At 41.0% G+C, this 11,080-nt stretch overlaps 1 non-coding gene across 1 annotated transcript; it reads left to right on the top strand.

Moving 5' to 3' along the window:
• The first annotated feature begins 10,752 nt into the window (after positions 1-10,752).
• On the top strand, positions 10,753-10,825 carry TRNAK-CUU (transfer RNA lysine (anticodon CUU)). Its single transcript has one exon. It is a non-coding gene; the product is annotated as a tRNA-Lys (tRNA).
• The last annotated feature ends 255 nt before the right edge of the window (positions 10,826-11,080 follow it).

Here is an 11,080-nt window from a genome sequence, read left to right as displayed (position 1 = left end):
TAGAATACACCTGTGGGCCAGCCTGGGTCAGCTGCCCTGGCTTCCACTGCTAATGGCCTTGATCACCATACCATGGCTGGCCACAAACTGAAACAAAATGTAACAGAAAAGTGATTCTATAAATTTTATTCCCACAAAACCAGGACAATGGGTTTCGTAGAGGTGAAGTACACAACAGACACAGAACAGCTACCCTCTGAGTTCCTCTAGAACCTTCGAACAGTCTTTAAAAACAGAATCCGTATGTGACAGAGTCATGGGGGTTTAGGAAACACTCTGCTTATGTACTCCAAACTTCTCTAACTCGTAACAAAAACATAAATAAAAACCACAACTAAAACTGCAGAGAGACATTATAAAATAAATAAAGATTTTTGCTCTGTATAATATTGCTCTGTATAAACTCTTTGCAGAAGCATCTAGTTCAGAATAGGCATGAGTTTGATGAAAGGTACAACAAAAAATCTAATCTTAATTTACATACCCTATGATTAAAAAAACATTTTGTGAATTAGAGGAGCACTGGGCAGAGAGACAAGCACAGAATCATATGGCAAACCAAATGCATTATTTATTATTTAGTAGAGCTTCTGTAATACAATTCTGTACATTGACTTATTTATGAAGTGCAGTAAGAAAGAAAATGAATTAGTGTATGAATAAAATAAAGTTTTATATCCAGCTAATATACTAGCTAAAATTGGAACAAACAAACATGAGCTGAAAAGTTCTTATAATGTTCTTAGCCACAAACTGGGAAATATTAACTTAAATACGTCAAGCAAATGAAGGAAGACGCATATAGTAACTGTGAAAGATGACACCCAGCTTCTGGTTTCTCAGGCCACCACAGAGCTTGTGTGTTATAGGCAGCAGGAATGAGAGCTCCTCTTTGCATGAAACCCATCCTGCTGCTGAGCATTCACGGCAAACCATTCACACCATTGCCAGGCTGGGCACTGACAGAGATTTGGATTGGCACCACCAACACTAAGCTACAATAATCCTTTAAAATAAAATTTGCCACCAGACGGCAGGAAGGTGACTCAAAACGCAAGATCCTGTTCTCCACACTTGTCTGGCCGCGAGGCCCTGCTGGCACTGTCAGTGGGGATGCCCACAAGCGCCAAGTCTAATGGCAGTTTCTCTGACGCAAAGCCTTTTGCGGACTCACAGGAGGCAACGGAGACAAGCTGAATAGCGGCACCGAAAAATATCCTCTCTCTTCTTTAAATCAGAGTCAGAGTGTCGGTACAGTATCTGTGACTCTCACAGAGGGCTGCTCTCTGGCTTCCTGCTGTCTGGCGCTGGATTTCCAGTTCTACAGCTGAAGTACCTAAGATTGCCTTGTACAGCTCACTGAAATGCGCTGTAATGCCCAAGGGTGGAACTTTTCTCTCTACTTTATCTCAGAAATGGAAATGGGTCCCTATTACTAAGGCTGCACAAGTCTCTGTGTCTTGCGGCTTTTCACATAAACTACAGGGATCTTTTTCGGTCTTCACATGTCATTTCATATCCAGTTAATGATGTTTTAAGTTAGTGTAAATGTATAGGGGAGTATTCTAGTTTGCTCAACCTTAAGCAGAATGAATCTTTAAAGTGACGATGCAAAGAAACCTGGAGTGTCACTGATGAGCATACAGCTAAATAATTTTTCTCAATTATTCATTTCACACCCTAAACCATAATAATTTCTGCTCTCATTTTTTGCATTTGCTGCTTTTCAAGTTAGTAGCTTTCTTTCCTTTTCTAAATCTCACTTTTTCTAGAGGTGACAATGGAAGTATTGCTTGAATAAACTGGATCTTAAAAACTGATCAGAGATGTGTTAAAGAAATGAAAACTTTTTGGGTGAGTGGAGAAGAGTGTCAGAGGTGGTTTATCAGTTTTAAAGAGCGGTGGTACATGGCATCAATGGTTTCCCAAACATTCAGACACAGAGGAAAACTCGGAACGCAAAGAACATGCTGAGGCGCTCTGCTGTTCTGTGGCCTGAAGAGAACAGCCTCTATGGCTTGCTCTGCGTTGGCTTAGTTCCCGCATTACCAGCAAAACAACTGCCTAGCAACCCAGCTTTTACCACAACATTTCCTCGCACATGTTGTGTGCCCAGGAAAACATATAGCACCTAATATTCTCCCTGGATAATCCCTTTATTTCAGAGCTATAATCAGCCCTCTGTACACATCAGAGCTGTAACTAGCAAGCCAATTGCTGTCGTGACAGACAGCACAAGAAAAGTCAGACCGGTCCTATCTGTGCTGCAAGCTGTGCAGTAACACTGTGCGCCCTGAGCAGGTTATCTGTGCATCAGACAGGCAGCAAACTTGCTGCTTCCCTCCACCATATTTCCCCTAACAAAGGCAGGAAGCCATGACTGTTAGCAAAAAGGTACAGATATCCTTCCTATTGAAAAACCTGTTTGTGAACAGTGAGAGAGCTCTAGCGTGCGCTTCACAGCCGTCGGGAGCGTCCGTCTGAAGGCATAAATAATTCAGTACTTTAGGAAAATGTGCTGGTTTGAACACGTGAAACTGCTTTCTCAGTTAGTGCCTTTAAGGAACATTTACAGTCATACAGTAGATTTACTAATGTCTACATTTTCTTATCTGACATCCCAGCTGCAGCAGCATCTTGCAGCTGAATATTCAAGCTACTTTCCTCACATTTTCAGCATCAGTAAAAGAAGGAGTTGCCTTGACTCTTCTGTATCTGTTTATGAGCAACACACTGCAGAATATCTGAATTTGCCCATATGTTATCTGGAAGCACGAGCCTTCTCACCCCTCCAAAAGATAGCACCGTTTGAGCAGCACTGTAAATAAGCTCTAACCATCATAATTAAGACAGCACTCTTAATCAAACACACAGAAATTAAGGCAGCAACTTACTTGCCGTCTTCATAACTTCCTCAGGAACATTGTCTTTTCAAATGAGTGTAACAGGAAATTGTGGTAATTACGGGTAAGCTGCGCGTCTGCAGCTCAAACCACCCGCTGCAAAGTGCAAAGGCAGTCAGCACTGGATTGGTAAGCAACAACGGACAGCCGCCGCCCCTTCTTCTTGTACTTTGCATGTAAATCTTAAACAGACGCCATGTGGAGAGAAGTGGCTTTAACAAAGATCCACGTGAAATATGTCTGTGAAAAGGCTGATTACTCATGATAGCTCTATGCTCGAAATAGCAATACTTACCTCTGTCAAGTGCTCCAAGACCTACAGATGAAAAGCATCCTAGGTGTGCTATCATTTATTACTGATTTTTTCTGGAGATGTGTTCACTGTCTTTATTAAAGACAACATTGACTTTTTACTGCCTCCTGGACATATAGATATTAACTTGGACCTCGCTTGCCCTGTCTTGTGCTGCAGTGTGGTGGAGAGGGTATTGAGAAGAGATGTGCACACTCATAGGTCGAGTAGGTCCAAAGACAACTCCACATACCTTTGCATTCTTGGCTGAGGCAGAACTTTGTCCGCAGTGAATCAGGACCCTGATTCTTACAACACGGTTTCATCGTAGGGCAGACAGCTAGCTGAAACCGTGCCAGCATCTCACAGCCTTTAAGACAGGAACTACAATCTCTTTTTTGTTTCTGAATTAGCATCTGACAGATGCAGAAAGCTGCCATTAATATCCAGCTCACAGAAATATGTAAGTAAGACTGTGAATTCATGGAAAAGCTCTGATAACATCAGAAAGTGCAGGCAGTTTGGCATGTCTTTAATAACTGGATTGCCTCATCAAGGTTTATACTTTCCAATCTGCATTTTTGTCAAAGTCAGTTTAGCACCCACTGGGTGGTTAGATAAGGTAGAGACTAGCAGCAGAACAATTAAATATTCATGCAAGTGGATGAAATGCTGTTCACTAAATTGTAACTGCAAGAACAAATTCTGACTGCTCTGACACCTGAAAAATCTTGCAGGGATGGTGCAGCTGGAAAAGACAAGAGAATTACAGAAAAGAGCAGTTGTACAGGATTGCTGAAGGGCAGATCCAGCCTACGGAATCTGTGTTTCTGGGCACGAGTCAAGAAACTTGCAGAATGCCTTTAGGATCTTGGTCTGACCCTGCAGGGTTAGTGATTAGGGAAAAGTATTTGTTTGTAAGCTGAGTCAGCTCCGTGACACAGACTCCAGGAGGTCCTGCTTACGCAGCTACATGTCAGACTAAAAAATCACTGGAGATGCACATGTAAAAGGAAACATCTGTGCCAGCAAATAAAGCAAGTTAGCAGTGCTCTCTTGCATAATGTAAGTAAAAGGATGTAGAGACTCCTCGAAGGAAAAGTTTTACCCAGCTTCAGTGAAACGCATCTTGTTTCTTTGCATTTTTCCCATTAAACATATCCTGTCTTTCCTCACTGCGTCTGCAGATAGTCTGAGCAGCAGTGTCTGGGAAAACATAGTTTGAACTTCCGTAGAATACCTGCCTGCACCAAACGCACCTGCCACGTGGGTTATTTGATGCCCTAGGTAACTTTGCCGCTTTTTGAAGAACCTGCAAACATAGAAAAAAGTAGCATCTTCCCCCTCCCCCTGCCCGCTACCTCCACTATCATCTTATCAGCAGATAACTGCACCAGATCATTTGACAAGAATGGTGGATATTACTAGCTGACTGAAGTGAAAAGACTGTCCCCTGACAAGTCAGACATCTCTGCAATTGATCCAGAGCTAAAGGGCCTTTTGCCCTTGAGTTTCATCTTCTCTTTCATCTCTTGGTCCCTCTTATTGCCTTAACCCTCTTACTGTTTTCTTTTCAAGTGACTCGACTTTCTACCTTCCTAACTTCTGTCTTACTCCAAAAATCATAGAATAGTTTGTGTTGGAAGGGACCTTTAAAGGCTATCTAGTCCAATCTCCCCTGCAATGATCAGGTACATCTTCAACTAGATCAGGTTGCTCAGAGCCCCATTCAACGTGACCCCCCTGTCCAACCTGACCTTGAGTGTTTCCAGGGAGGGGGCATCTACCACCTCTCCGGGCAACCTGTTCCTGTGTTTCACCACTCTCACTGTAAAAAATTTATACTTATATCTAGTCTGGATCTACCCTCTTCTAGTTTAAAACCACTACACCTTGTCCTATTGCAACAGGCCCTACTAAAAAGTTTGTCCCTATGCCTTCCTCTTCCTGAAAAGATTTCTAATAAGTAATGATATAAATGAAAACAAAATTAAAGGCCTTTTTATATCTTGATTATTTCTCTTTCTCCCTGTCACGGTTTAAAGCTGGGCTGGCGATTAAACCTGCAGCAGACGCTCTCTGTTAACCCTCCCCCCCCCCACCCGAAGGGAAAGGGAAAGGGAAAAGGGAGAGAGACTTACGGGTTGGAAAGTTAAAACAGTTTTAATAAACCTATAATAATGAAAAAGAGTATAATAATAATATTGGAATAATCAAATATATACAATATATATACAAAACCAAGATCGAGCTCTTCCCTGATGTCGGCAACGTCACCACCGGCACTGCAGGGCAGGCTCCGGGAAGGCCCAGGCTGGGCCTAGCGACGGTCGAGAGCTGGATTCAGGGATGCAGATCAGAATCGGGGGCAGCAGGAAAACAGTCGGAGTCCTCCTTGGACACCGGCCATAGCAGAAAGAGCAAGAGCGAGCCAGAGGGGCGAGACCCTCGTGATCCCCCCGCTTTATACCGAGAATGACGTGTATGGGATGGAATACCCTCGTTGGTCAATTTTGGGTCACCTGCCCTGTCTGCTCCCCGCTGCAGCTGCGACCCCCCCTTCAGCTTTTCACTTGTAAGCAGTGAGGAATCCAGCGGTGACCTTGGTTTCTCTAAGAAAAAAGTACAGCAAGAGCCTTACTGCACAACATCCCTACCGGTGCCTCAGCGATAACTACAAACTTCGAGCGTTATCAGTCCTGGAAGCAGACACTGTCTGCAAAACATGCAGTTAGTTTCAGAAAGTGCAGTTATTTAGAGGAGACTTAGCTGAAAGTAAAAATCACTGAAAGGAAAATCGGCCTGGTTTAGGCCAAACCAGGACACTCCCCCTCTTCTTCCCTTTACTCCGGACTGTATAATGCAACCCTTCAGGATTGCTATCTCTCCCTTCCCCCCTTGCCCCCTCAGCTTTTTCAGGTGTAGCCACCATTTCTTTCCTCAGTTTAACGTTGCTAACTGCTCTGTGGAAGTTCATCCAGCTGTCCTGCCCTCTCTCTCTTAGTCCATCACTCCGGCCAAGAATCAGCAATTATTTTGAGCTGTGCTGCACACATGTAACTGAACAGCAGTAAGAGAGGGAGAAGAGGACCCCACTGCTACATGCTAAGGACCAGCTTCACAAAAGGATGTACATGTTGCAACGCCTGGCTCTTAAGTATCTGGCTTTCTGTTTAACTTCAGAGCCCTAACGTTGCATGAAATCCACAATAGCTAAAGGAGAGAGGCACCTGAACTGTTACTAGCAAGGAATGCTTTCAGCCCGAGCTCTGTGAGGGGCTTAAACGCAGGTTCTGGTGGTTGTTTGTCTGACTAGCTGCCAGCAAGATCCCTTCGAGACGCTGAGTGTTATGCACCTAGCTCTTCACTGCAGGCAAGCACTTCCATCCTCTCTATACTCATAAACATGAACTCTGTCCTGACACCAGGCACCCGTGTCAGTGCTTTTTCACACACATTGTTGCAGTCACTAACATCAGAAGACCTCCGATTCTTAATAACCCACTGCTCAGACCAGTATATGGAAGGTCTAAATTAAATTTTTACCTCCTTACGGAACATTGCAAACCGATGTTTTCCTACCTAGATGCTCTAACTGTCAGATTATGGAACAAGATATTGCTGGCCTTAAATGCATATTAAATCTTTCATTTGACTGAGAGCAAGTCACATACCAAGAACTTCCCTGGAAGCAGTTCAGTTCACAGGGAAGAGATGCCAATACAGCCCCAGAGGAGCTACCAACTTTGGCCTCAGCATGTGATGGGGTTCCCTTGATTCCTCGTGTTGAAAGTCTTGCTCTTTGCATTGAATATTTACACATTTACACTGAGTCTCACCTTGGCCTTGAGGTTTAAGCATTCACCTAGGTTTGGGGAAACCCATTTATTTGTAGGATTTTTAATGTTACAAGAGTAGAAAGAAGAACCTGAGTCTTCTTTCCCTCCCCCAATCTAGACAAGTGATCTAGTCATGAAGTTATTCTCTTTCTCGAATTGTTTCATAAAACTGTTTTTCTGAATATTTTGCAATAGAAAAGATTAAAGCTGCCTCATCCTACAGCATTATGTAGCTACTTTAAGCATCCATAGTAGAGGTGAGTTCAAAAACTCATGAACGGAAGATGGATTTGAACTTACCCAGGTATTTGAACTACTGTTTCATGAAGAAAATGTCTTGTACATTGAACCAGATTAATTGAATACCAAATGCACCTAATCTTACCAATGAGCTCAGTAGATACTTGCTTTAAATAAAGATCTCAATGTAGCTTAGCTACATACACTAGGTAGCAACAGACTGTACACAAAACATACACTTAACTCCTGAGGGAACTTCACTGCTGGAAAGTTGGCACACAGAAACTCCCATTAGTGTTGTGCAGAGGGACTGCAGGGGTTTTGAACATACAATTTTTTTAACTCAGATGCCCAGGTTTTTCTGATGCAATACTCTTGAGGCTAAATGAAACACTGAAGTATTTTTCCTTGGTAGGAGATATATCTCCTCATGAGATTAATGGGGTTTACCCACTGCCATTTTCTATTAGGATTCAGGCAAATGTTCAGATAAATATTGGTGAGATAAATATTGATCTTGCTACCACTGATTGTGTTTGGGTAATGTTAGGCCATTACCTGCCAATGGGCAAATCCCTCCACTGCATTTATGCATCTATTTTCACTTGGTGAGACACGTTGCTGTCCTCAGCCAAAGAAAGATAACCACAAATACAGCTGTTTTCTCTTTGAAACAAATTTTAATAGTTCTGAGAATGATCAGATCTGCTAAACCAGATCTGTAATTTAGGTCTATAATTTATGTCTGAAAATGAAGACTGTAGGGGTTGACTGGGTGGAGAGACAAATACCTGTGAGCTAAATAATTACTCTAAACAGTCTGTTTTGATAAACACTTTCTGAAACAAAACAAAACCACAGTAATTCATATTAAAATCGTGGTTCTCTACAGCTGATAGTACCATCCACAGTAAATAGATGCTTATGTAAGTTTATTTTTTGAATTAATAAGGAATTGGTTTGGAATTCAGCCTTTTTGTTATGCAAAGCCCTTTCTTCACATTAGCTATTCTCATTAATGGACACATTCCTGAGCAACATTTTAAAAATATGGTTATTGCTTCTTAATTTCTTTCTTTAATTCAAATTATGTGGCTTCCCTGGGTGGGATGAGACAAGGATATGTTTAAAACCAAGGATAGCATCAAATTCTCCTCTTTTTTTTTAAAAAAAAGGGAAGGATTTTCATTTCAAAGTGCCCTTTATTAAGGGAGAACCTCTGAAGAATATCTGGTGCCCTTTATTAAGGGAGAACCTCTGAAGAATATCTGAATCACAGGAATGTTTCAGGGTTGCTCCTCCTCCACTCCTTGTAAAGATTTGTTCCCCACAGTGTATTTGCTAGTTCTTTGCAAACTCTATGTCTGAAATCGATACGAGACACTTCCTTTTCAAAATCAGAATTGATTTTCGCCAGTTAAAAGACAACATCCAAACAAATCCTTGTCATCTTTTCAGAAAAATTTCTGGAAATAATCACTCATTCCGCAGCAATCTCCACAGTGCATCTTACAGAAAAAAAAAAGAAAACCAGAAAGACTATTCCTGACCCACTAGATTGATTCAGACCATTGTAAAGGAACAGTTAGCAATCTAAGGTGAGTTTTAGAAATGTGGCCATACTGACATTGTGCTGCAAAAACGTGTACAATACAAACATAATAAATCCCATTTCTTTTATTTACCTCAGCAAGAACACAAAATATTGAATCCCTGTCAGACTGCTGTATTTCCAGCACTTCCAGATGTGGTCTCACAGGGCTGTAACTCCTCTTAGCTTTCAGGGCACTTACTTAAACACAGAATACATTTATTTTATTTCACTTTGCCAGTTCCATACCTGTTTATCTTGACCTTATGCAGCCTACGCACAAGTTCACAATCCATTGATTTAAAATGTGTCTTTACACAGAAGGTGGACAGGAAGGGTCATGCTTCTGTGGTTTGCTCTTTGCAGACTTTCTGTTAAGCTCACTGTTTTCACTGACAACATAAGTTTCTGTGTTTTTCTAAATTCCAAGAGACCTGTGGAGATGACATGAGAGGAGGAGCCATAGATCCTACTCCACATTGTGTATGATGAAAAAATTCTTAATTTGGTCCTATTCACTTGCAATTTACAGAAACCAGTGCAAGTCATGGCATCCCCTAGGTTTAAGTATAACTTCGCTTGGAAGACATCCTTTTTTGGTTATGGGCAATTTGTAAAACCTCATTGAAAATTCAGGTACCAAATTGATCTTATAAGTTTGGCAGCTCAACATTGTGTGTCTTCCTATAGGTAAACCTAGAACATCTGATTCAGTAGAAGGAACTCTCTTTTAGTGGGAGGCAAAGATAGAACCTAAAAATGTAATGATTCAGAGAAGACATGCATTTTAAGCAGCACTCTTTTATTCATAGAAGTGAATTTTTTTACAGATGGTTCTCCTTAAGGACTTCTGAAATGGTATTGCATTGATACAGTAAGTGTAACATCAGGCACTGACATAAAATTTGTTTTAGCATGCAAATCCATTTTATTTAATGACAAAATGTTACCTGTAAGACGTATCTAGGTGCTGGAATTCTTTTACAGTGCAGGACACCCCATGAAAATATACATAGACTCTATTATCATATATATAAAATCTTTCTAGGAAATGCAAAATTTAATGTGAAATGTGCATTTAATGTGAAAAGCTTAGCCTCTGGTTAAATCACCTCTCAACCCACTTCTTTTGTCAGAACTTCAGTTGCTGAAGAGTCATACCGAAAAATGTTTACAGGCATAGAGAACCTAAACTCCAAGATTTATTTCAAGAAATACATTTCGTATTTCTAAATCCAGGCATATTCTACATTTCTCTTTTCTGTTTAAGGGTTACAAGGCCTTTGCAGAATCAAGGCTTCAGACACCTTTTTGCCAGCTAACAGTATCAGATAAAATTTCCTCCCTTAAATCATACTTACAAACTATTATGATGTTTCTCTTGTTATCTTTTATCCCAGTTTCTCAGTCACATTCTTTTAATCACCGTTTCCTGAGATTCTACTTAGCATTGGACAATACTGCTTCAGAACTAAGTTATTTTCAGTGCTAATAAGTGATCACACCAAGGATTTAAAGCACAGATCACTGGAATTTTGGCATTAATAGCCTGCCTCCCTCATCCACTAACTCTCAGCAACAGTAATTTCTGATCTTTAAAGATTCACTTTGCATTTCAAACTCATTAAAATATGCTTTCAATGAAGTGAAAGTTATTAATTAAAGTGACAAAAGGTTTTAGTAATAATAACCAACACAAAATGACTGCATAAATTGCTATGCATATGCATGATCCTGCAATGACAACGATGAAGCAATTAGCTTAAAAAGCAATCTTGCTGCAGACTGAAGCAGCTTCTCTCTGCCAACACCTCAGTATATGGTATGCCGGTATTGTCCACTGTGTTATTTTTGCATAAGTAGGAGAGTGACTTTTGAAATCATGACGCCCGGCTAGCTCAGTCGGTAGAGCATGAGACTCTTAATCTCAGGGTCGTGGGTTCGAGCCCCACGTTGGGTGCCAATAAATCTGTCACGGTTTAAAGCTGGGCTGGCAATTAAACCTGCGGCAGATGCCCTCTGTTATCCCTCCCTCCCCCTCCCCCCAGAGGGAAAGGGAAAGGGAAAAGGGAGAGAGACTTCTGGGTTGGAAAATTAAAACAGTTTTAATAAACTATAATAATGAAAAAAAAGTATAATAATAATAATAGAAATAATCAAATATATACAAATATATATATACAAAACCAAGATTGAGCTCCCCTGAAGTCAGCCA

The sequence above is a fragment of the Nyctibius grandis genome, chromosome 1, assembly GCF_013368605.1.
Source record: "Nyctibius grandis isolate bNycGra1 chromosome 1, bNycGra1.pri, whole genome shotgun sequence".
Lineage (NCBI taxonomy): Eukaryota > Metazoa > Chordata > Aves > Nyctibiiformes > Nyctibiidae > Nyctibius > Nyctibius grandis.
Note: the sequence above shows the minus strand (reverse complement) of the source record. Positions and strands in the feature narration are given on the sequence as shown.